Here is a 10,245-nt window from a genome sequence, read left to right on the forward strand (position 1 = left end):
TTTTCTATCCAACTCTACTAAGAATATGCATATTCTATGCATATATGCAGCTTCTGAGTTTGAGTAGGAGGCAGTTTAATATGGGCACGTATTTTTTTCGAAAGTGACAATACTGCCCCCTATCCTGAAGGGGCTGTAAGAGGTTTAAAACTCGTTTTTCAACCACTCCACAAATTTCTTGTTAACAAACTATAGTTTTGGCAAGTCAGTTAGGACATCTACTTTGTGCAGGACACAAGTCATTTTTCCTACAATTGTTTACAGACAGATTATTTAACTTATAATTCACTGTATCACAAATCCAATGATTCAGAAGTTTACATACACTAAGTTGACAGTGCCTTTAAACAGCTTGGAAAATTCCAGAAAATTATGTCATGGCTTTAGAAGCTTCTGATAGGCTAATTGACATCATTTGAGTCAATTGGAGGTGTACCTGTGGATGAATTTCAAGGCCAACCTTCAAACTCAGTGCCTCTTTGCTTGACATCATGGGAAAATCAAAAGAAATCAGCCAAGACTTCAGAAAAAAATTGTAGACCTCCAGACTACTGTTTGCAACTGCACATGCAGACAAAGATCCTATTTTTTGGAGAAATGTCCTCTGGTCTGATGAAACAAAAATTGAACGGTTTGGCCATAATGACCATCGTTATGTTTGGAGGAAAAAGGGGGAGGCTTGCAAGCCGAAGAAACCCATCCCAACCATGAAGCATGGGGATGGCAGCATCATGTTGTGGGGGTGCTTTGCTGCAGGAGGGACTGGTGCACTTCACAAAATAGATGGCATCATGAGGGGGGGAAATGATGTTGATAAATTGAAGCAACATCTCAAGACATCAGTCAGGAAGTTAAAGATTGGTCGCAAATGGGTCTTGCAAATGAACAATGACCCCAAGCATACTTCAAAAGTTGTGGCAAAATGGCTTAAGGACAACAAAGTCAAGATATTTGTGTGGCCATCACAAAGCCCTGACCTCAACCCTATAGACAATTTGTGGGCAGAACTGAAAAAGCGTGTGTGAGCAAGGAGGCCTACAAACCTAACTAAGTTACACCAGCTCTGTCAGGAGGAACGGGCCAAAATTCACCCAACTTATTGTGGGAAGTTTGTGGAAGGCTACCCGAAACGTTTGACCCAAGTTAAACAATTTAAAGGCAATGCTACCAAATACTAATTGAGTGCATGTAAACTTCTGACCCACTGGGAATGTGATGAAAGAAAGAAAATATGAAATAAATCATTCTCTCTACTATTATTCTAACATTTTACATTCTTAAAATAACTGACCCAAGACAGGGAATTCTTACTTGGATTAAATGTCAGAAATTGTGAAAAACTGAGTTTAAATGTATTTGGCTAAGGTGTATGTAAACTTCCGACTTCAACTGTAACTACAAATCCTGGTCCCACACTGAAGCACCAAGATAATACGTGCACAAAGTCTTGCAGATCTTCATGTCTGCAAATGTACACATGCATGAGAATGTACACAGCTCTACTTTGGTTCACCACAGGACCATTTGCAACTAAATGTGATGCTGCTGAGAAAGAGTTCATGTTCCCCCTTTCTGTCTTTCTGACGCTCCCTTCAACCCCAAGTCAAACACCACAATATGTGGTCAGTCAGTTGTCATGGTCACCGTCTCTGAGGTTGTGTGACTGGGAATGACGTCACTGGATGAGTTCTACCTATTTCTCAGCAACAGGTTTTATTTAAAAATGTTGTGGCAGAACGAAGTATCATCATTTCAATAGAATAAAATAGAAAATCTTAATTGTCAATTAAAATACATCGTCAAATATATCATATTTGGTATATATGGAACAGTGGAGGCTGCTGAAGGGAGTACCATGTGTTTGATGTATTTGAATCCCTTCCCCTGATTCCGCTCCAGTCATTACCACGAGCCTGATCTCCCCAACTAAGGTGCCACCAACCTCCTGTGATATGGATTGATACCAGTCATCAGGGTGACTTCACTCATGACTTCTGACTGCTGTTTAGCTCTTTCCTAGCCTGAGTCCCAGATCTGTTTGTACTGTCTTGCTAACTTGAGGTGTCATAAAAAAGATTCAACCCCTCTGCAATGTAATTTTTTTTCTTCACATAACCTTCCCCTTGTCCTGTCCAAAAATGTGCAGACACTCCCTACTGTTAAAATGTACCCAGAAAAATGTATTACGTTGATAAATAACAATAAATGTAGCTAACCTGTGCTTATAAATGTGGATATCAACTTTACCATAGTCGATGTCACGCAGGGCTAACGGGGCAGAAAGTTAAGGGTTCGCCGACCACAACAGACGAGCCAACTTTCTCTGCCTGTTTTATTACACTACGATAAGAGCCGGCTTCAGATAATGATGATATAAGGTATATGCAACACATTTTCCACCAACCAATAAGCAACGCAGAACTGCATACCGATTACTGACTTTGAGTGTTTATCATCATGGTTTGTGTTATATATAACTCTCCCTACTCAGTATTAAAGTCTTCGCTTGACAATCTCCCAATGTCTTTACATTTTTTGGTGTAATGGAATGGCCGGTGCGCAGTTTGGATGCTGGAACTATATTAGAGGGGAGTGGATGAGCGTGTGCAGGTAGCCTACAGGATAATTTTAAAGTAGCAGCTGTAAAAATACAGCCAGACTGGCCTGCTAATGTGCCTTTTTATAATTGGTCGAGAGCCAAATGGAATGAAACATTCAAATAACAGGGCTTATTATTACATTTTTACTGCAGTCTACAGCCTAGAGTAGAACAATAATGCAATTATTCATTGGATTTTGGTGTCGTGGGCTAGTCTAGGGAGGAAAATTGTATTGTCCCTAAGCAAGATCAATAGGGGAGCTGCATGTGTCTTCACTGTTCTTTCGTGCGCAATGATGCACCTGGCCTCTCCGGTGCCTATCAGCAATTTGTATTTGTTGTTGTGGATTTATATTGAACATTGACACAGCTTTGAATGCTTTTATGTGTGGTATGATTTTGTCATGTCCTGACCCTGGTATGTCATTTTTCCCTAGTAGATTGGTCAGGGCGTGACAGGGGGGTGTTTTGTCTATGTGTTTTGGGTTTTCTGTTTTCTGTGTGGGTTGTCTAGAGTTTCATTCTATGTTGTCATTTTCTATGTTGTGGCCAGGTATGGTTTCCAATCAGAGGCAGCTGTCTATTGTTCTCTCTGATTGGAAGCCATACTTAGGCAGCCTGTTTTTCATGGGGGTTTGTGGGTGGTTGTTTCCGTTTAGTCTTGTGTACCTGACGGGACTGTTCTCGGTCGTTTGTTGTTGAAAGTGTATTCATTAAAGTCAAAGAATGAGCACTATACACGCTGCGCCTTGGTCTCCATTCAATGACCCTGTGACAGATTTCTAGTTAGCCTATTGCAGATCTGGACAAATAATCCACCTACCACTATTGTCACTATGAATGGTGGATAGAGGGCAGGATAGACTGGTAGACTATATTGACCTGTGGTATAGTAAGTGTGTGGAAAAGCATAGTGCATAAGACAAGTACCAAACACCTTGATAGCAGAAGTGCATGCAAGCAGATGAGGACATGTGGTTATATACAGTAGTGTTAGGTTGTAATTTTTCACAGTAAATAACTCACGATTAACCATTTTTAATTCTTCCCAAAGGGCTGTTACAGCTGTAATTCAGATAAAAAAAACATGTCACACAAGCACTGATATTTAACCCTTTGTCCTAGGCTGATTCTCCTCCTCCACAACTGAAAATCCAATGCATCTCTGTTGCTAGACAGATCCTTAGTGATATCTTTTCTTCCTCACTTAATCTACCCCAAAGTGCTCACTCCTCCCCAACTCAAGGCTGTCATGGTTGTTGATACAAGACTGTGACAAGCCATCAGAGTATCCCTGATGGCTAACAATAACATATCCTGACAATGTAAATGTTATACATTACCCTCTCTCCCTTAGTGACATTGTTAGTTTACAAGTTTAGCCCGAATCCAACTGTAGAATACATTAAATAGTAAAACCTGCCAAATGGTAAATGTAAATCAGGGAAAGAACGTGCCCCTGTGCCCAGAAAATCCCGCACTACCCTCCCAAATGCAAAAGAAAAGTTTGACAACCCACCCCTATTTTGGACAATTTCTAACTGTCCCTAACAGGTACCTTGTGTGATCTTTCCCCCCTCAGAAACCCCATGCTAACAAGTTTGAGGCCCTCTTGAAGGTGTGAGACAAACAGTCATCAAGTTGAGTTTGGTGTAAACCACAACACACAAAAAACCTAACAAAGACAAGATGAATGTCGTTTAGTTACCAATATGTAACTTTGCATGTACCATTACTGTAAAATACATTCATTATCATGTCCATCTCTTATATAATTTTTTTTGGTTTTATATTAGTGTCAAAGCAACCATTTAGTGTCAAAGTGGATAGACAGTATGTTGTATGATTGTTCACTGCCTCCCTGTGACTTCTGTTTTCTCTGTTAGTCAACACATGGCTGCTGAAAGGGTTCTTGCTAACTGGGCCCCCCCCCCCCCCCTCTCATAACATAGACTGCGTTCCAGGTTGACTACGTTGCAAACACTTGCCAGACCTCCGAACTCTTGGATAGGGTTACGATTAGTAGATAGTTAGTTGAAATGTTACTGAAACCCCATTTCCATTGACACTTTGAAGTCAACCCAGGTAGGGCTGGCCTTGGTCGGCTAGCTCGACTTGGATTTTCACTGCCTCCAGAAATGTGTTTATGTCATGTTGCTAAGTAGCCAATATGTGACTGTGACTGTGCAGCTGGTTTAGATAATGTTGCTAGCTAGCAAGATGTTGAAGCATTGTATTCACCCTCACCATGCTGTAACTAACATTGAACCATACTCCTGCCAGTGCCAGCCAGACTCAGAGCCATGTATTTAGCTTGGCTAAATGGTTAGCGTCATCGCTAGCATAACAGACTAGGTAACTAGCTTAATTCCTACCTTGCTTGTCATGGTATTGGCTATTTGCTAGCTAGCTAGCTAGCTAGCTAGCCAAGCAAACCGAACAACAGGTTTGATATGATGTAGCTAGCTTTCAATATGACCTGGCCAGCTAAAATTCCCATTAGCTAATTAAAAAATAAATGAATGATCCAGCTATGGTGGTAATTCGTGTCATGTCTGACTACAGCAGTGTTGCTTGTCCATGTGCAGGCTAACAGCAACAAGCCCAGACTAGCTAGCTAAATGTGGTCTCAGCATCCAGCAGTGATCAGCTGGTGGTTGCATAGTAACGGTGTCACCAGCCCGAATTCTAATAGAGCTGGCACCAGTTGTTAACCTGGGCTGCACTGGAACGTGTTTCCCTTGACCCAACTCGAGTTTGAAATATCCTTTCGAGCAAGCTTAAATTTGATCCTAATTTTAAGGGCCAGTGGAAACGGAGCTTGATCGAGTATCTTTTTTAAATTTTAATTTCACCTTTATTTAACCAGGTAGGCCAGTTGAGAACAAGTTCTCATTTACAACTGCGACCTGGCCAAGATAAAGCAAAGCAGTGCGACAAAAACAACACAGAGTTACACATGGAATAAACAAACGTACAGTCAATAACACAACAGAAAAGTCTATGTACAGTGTGTGCAAATGTAGTAAGATTAGGGAGGTAAGGCAATAAATAGGCCACAGAGGCGAAATAATTACAATTTAGCATTAACACTGGAGTGTTAGTCCATCTGAAGATGGACCATACAAAAAAAGTGTTACCAAATGAAATCACAGAGAGATTACAAGGTTTCCGGTATTTCTCGTACTTTGCACAATTATTTTACACTATGAAAATGTTGCACTATATCTCATAACACCACTGTTGTTGTAACATCTTATCAGACTATAATGATCTGATAGTTGAATTTACCAGACTGGAGCATGATAGAGGTTGTTTTCTATTGTTCAGTTTAAGATCTACTTATACCTGGTCAGATTTCTGACTTTAAAAGCAGACATAACCACAAACCATGTTCCCACACTGAAGCACAAAGATAATACGTGCACAAAGTCATGCAGATTATCACGTTTCAAGGTAAGACCCAGATGTGGACAATGTTGAATTAACAACAGTTTATTAATAATCCAGCAGGGGCAGGCAAAAGACAGGTCCGCCCCTTCCAGCCAATACCGCCATTCCTCCAACACCATCTTCACCGCGAGAAGCTCCCGATTCCCCACATCGTAGATCCTCCTCGTGGGGTTGAGGCGGTGGGTGAAGAAGGCGCAGGAATTCAGCTTAACCTCTTCATTATAGGGGGCAGTATTTTCACGGCTGGATGAAAAACGTACCCAAATTAAACTGCCTCCTACTCAGACTCAGAAGGTAGGATATGCATATTATTAGATTTGGATAGAAAACACTCTGAAGTTTCTAAAACTGTTTGAATGATGTCTGTGAGTATAACAGAACTCATATGGCAGGCAAAAACCTGAGAAAAATCAAACCAGGAAGTTTGACCTCACATGGTTGTAGTCATTTCAAATGATGTTCTATCTAAACTACAGTGTCTCATGTCATATTGCACTTCCTAAGGCTTCCACTAGATGTCAACAGTCATTAGAACCTTGTTTGAGGCTTCTACAATGCAATGTGATTGAATAATACCCGGAACAGTAAGTGGTCGACCTGGTGTCATTGACTTACCTCGTGCGCCCTCACATAGGGCTAGCCATTTTTTTTTTTATTCTGTAATGAATCTGCTATTGTCCGGTTGGAATATTATTGAAATTCTACATTAAAAACACCCTAAAGATTGATTGTGAACATGGTTTGACATGTTTCTACAAACGCTGAGGGAACTTTATAACTTTTCGTTGACGGTGGATAGATGCATTTTGGAATGGTGATCTGGACGCGCCAACAAAACGGATTTATTTCGACATAAATGATGGACTTTATCGAACAAATGAACATTTCTTGTGGAAGTGGGAGACCTTCCGAGTGCATTCAGCCGAAGATCAGCAAAGGTAAGATAATATTTAACATATTTCAGCGTTTTGTGGATGCAGTGGCTGGACGGCTAACTGAATAGCTTGGGGCTCAGTACTCAGAATATTGAACAATGTGCTTTCTCCGTAAAGTTATTTTGAAATCTGACAAAGCGGTTGCATAAAGGAATAGTTCATCTATACTTCTTTAATTAATTGTTATATATTTTGTCAACGTTTATGATGATTATTTCTGTAAATTATGGTGCCCATTCACCGGATATTTTGGGGTGAATACATTTTCTGAACGTCACGCGCCAATGTAAAATGTTTTTTTAATATAAATATGAACTTGATGGAACAGAAAATGCATGTATTGTCTAACATAATGTCCTAGGAGTGTCATCTGATGAAGATCGTCAAAGATTAGTGCATCATTTTAGCTTGTTTTGTGCTTTTGGACGGCACCCTTACTTGGAAAATGGCTGTCCTTGCTAGGAAAATGGCTGTGTTGTTTTTTGCTGTGGTGGTATCCTAACATAATCTAATGTTTTGCTTTCGCTGTAAAGCCTTTTTGAAATCAGACAACGTGGTTGGATTCAGGAGAGGTTTATCATATTTTTGAGAAAATTGAATTGTGGTATTTTAGTTGTTTTTGTATTTTGCGCCATGCGATCCCATTGGCTGTTGGCTAGGGGTTCCGCTGGCGGAACGGGGTTCCGCTAGCGGAACGCCAAGATGTAAGAAGTTTAATAAGGTCCAGGGAAGAACATTGGGTCAGGACAGCCCCCACTCGACATCCAAAGCATCGGCGTCCACCATGAACTGAAGGGAAGGGTCAGGATGAAACAAGATAGGAGCAGTGGTGAAGTGGTGTTTGAGGTCCCAGAATGCTCGGTCAGTGGCAAAGGACCACGTGAATGGAAACTTGGTAGAGGTGAATGCAGACAGGGCCGAAGCCAGGGTGCTCTATCCCCGGATAAAGCGGCAAAAAAAGTTGGCATACCCCAGGAAACGTTGCAGCTGCACTCTGGATGTAGGCTGAGGCCAATCCACCACCGCTCTCACAATGCCGGGATCCATCTGGACACTCCCAGCAGAGATGATGTAACCCAGAAAGGGGATGACGGAGCGATGGAACTCGCACATCTCCACTTTTACAAACAGCTGCTTCTCCAGAATGCGTTGAAGAACCAGCCGGATGTGGAGTACGTGTTCTTCAGGGGAGCGGGGAAAGATGAGGATGTCATTAATGTAGACGAAGACAAACCGGTTCAACATGTCGCGTAGAACATAATTTAACCAGAGCCTGTAACATAGCAGGGGCATTGGTGAGGCCAAAAGGCATGACCAGATACTCGTAGTGGCCACTGGTCATATAATTTCTGCAGCAATGTAGGTCTCCATAGCCTTGGTCTCAGGTCCCGACAGAGAGTACAAACATCCATTGGTGGCGTTGTGCTATGGAGAAGGTCATTCCCGCAGTCATAGGGTCAGTGCGGCGGAAGCAAAGTGGCCCGGGTCTTGCTGAACACCTCCCGGAGGTCATGGTACTCCATGGGGATGGCAGAGAGGTTCGGAGCATCTTCTGAGTCCACAGGAAGACATCCCGGGGCAGGTTGTTCTGACTTCAGACAATGGGCGTGGCAGAATGGACTCCAGACCATGATGGCACCCATAGACCAGTTGATGAGAGATTGTGTTGCCGGAGCCAGGAGAATCCCAAAACCACGGGAATCTGATGAGACTTGATGAGCAGAAATTGAATAGTCTCGCTGTGATTCCCCGACACCCGTAGGTTGATGGGAGCAAGGGAAGCAAGGGAAGCAGAAAAGTTCTCTGTATGGCCCACTAGAGTACTCGCTCCTACCGGTGAGCCTGGTCTTTTTAAAGGACAAGAGAATACAAAATGACCAAGTGTCCCACAATACATACAACTCTTCGTGTTGATCCTGTATTGCCATTCTACTGGCAACAGCCCAGCTTTGCCTAGTTGCATAGGCTCGGGAAGCAGTGCTCAGCCATCTTCGGTGACTCTCGGGGGAAGTCAGGAAGCCTCGGGTTCTCTCGGCAACGGGACTGTCGTGGACTTCCGGGATTACTCGTAGGCCAGGTGGAATCCTTGGACGTGTGAGCGAACTCGCCCATCGATGCGGATGGTCATCGCGATGAGGGAATTGAAATCCGTAGGTAACTCCTGAGCAGCATGCTCGTCCTTGACCTCCGAGACGACGTGCAGGAACATATCGAAAAGCGCTTCTTGGTTCCAAACACTCTCTGCTGCCAACTTGCAGAAATCCACCGCATAGTCTGCCACACTGCGGGAGTCCAGCCGAATCTGGATTAGCTTCCAGGCAGCTTCTCTCCCGGAGAACGGGGCATCAAAAATCTTCTTCACCTTTATCACGAACCCCTACAAACTAACCCATATTGCCGGTTGTTGTTCCCATATAGCAGTAGCCCAAGTGAGAGCCCTCCTGGACATCAGCGTGTTGAGGTAGGCTTTCTTGGAGCGATCCGAGGGGAAGGAGGAGGGCTGAAGCTCAAAGACGAGGGCACACTGAGCAAGAAACGCCAAACAGGTGCTCGGCTCTCCATTGAAGTGTTCCAGGTGGGGGTAAGCGGGACTCCGGAGAAGGTGGAGTGACCGATGAGAAGGCGCAGCTAGCAACTGAGTTACTGAGGGGCTGTGGGGTTACCACCATGGTAGGCTGCCTCCCAGACAAACTGCGGAAATGCTCCGGAAAAATGTCCAACACCCGGTCATGGAGTTCAGCCAACGTTTGGACCCCCTCCATAAGGCCACGAAGCAATTCCACATGCCTAACGATGGTGGCTCCTTGGGAGGAGATGGCGTTGCACAGCTGGCCTGGGTCTGCTGGGTCAGTCATGGCTAGTTCGTACTATCACGTTTCAAGGTAAGATCCAAATGCAGACGATGTTGAATTAACAACAGGCAAAAGACAGGTCAAGGACAGGCAGGGGTCAATAATCCAGATAGATAGGGCAAAGGTATTGGACGGCAGGCAGGCAGAAAAGGTCAAACAGGGAAAACTAGAGAACAGGAACAGAGGGGAAAACGCTGTTAGGCTTGACGAAACAAAACGAACTGGCAAGAGACAAACAGAGAACACAGGTATAAATACACAGGAGATAATGGGGAAGATGGACGACACCTGGAGGAGAGTGGACACACTCACAAAGATAGGTGAAACAGATCAGGGTTTGACACAGATCTTCATGATTGCACACATACACATGCATGAGAATGTACAGTACACCTTGGTTCACTAC

Source organism: Salmo salar, chromosome 04 (assembly GCF_965601325.2).
Source record: "Salmo salar chromosome 04, fSalSal1, whole genome shotgun sequence".
NCBI classification, from domain to species: Eukaryota; Metazoa; Chordata; class Actinopteri; order Salmoniformes; family Salmonidae; genus Salmo; species Salmo salar.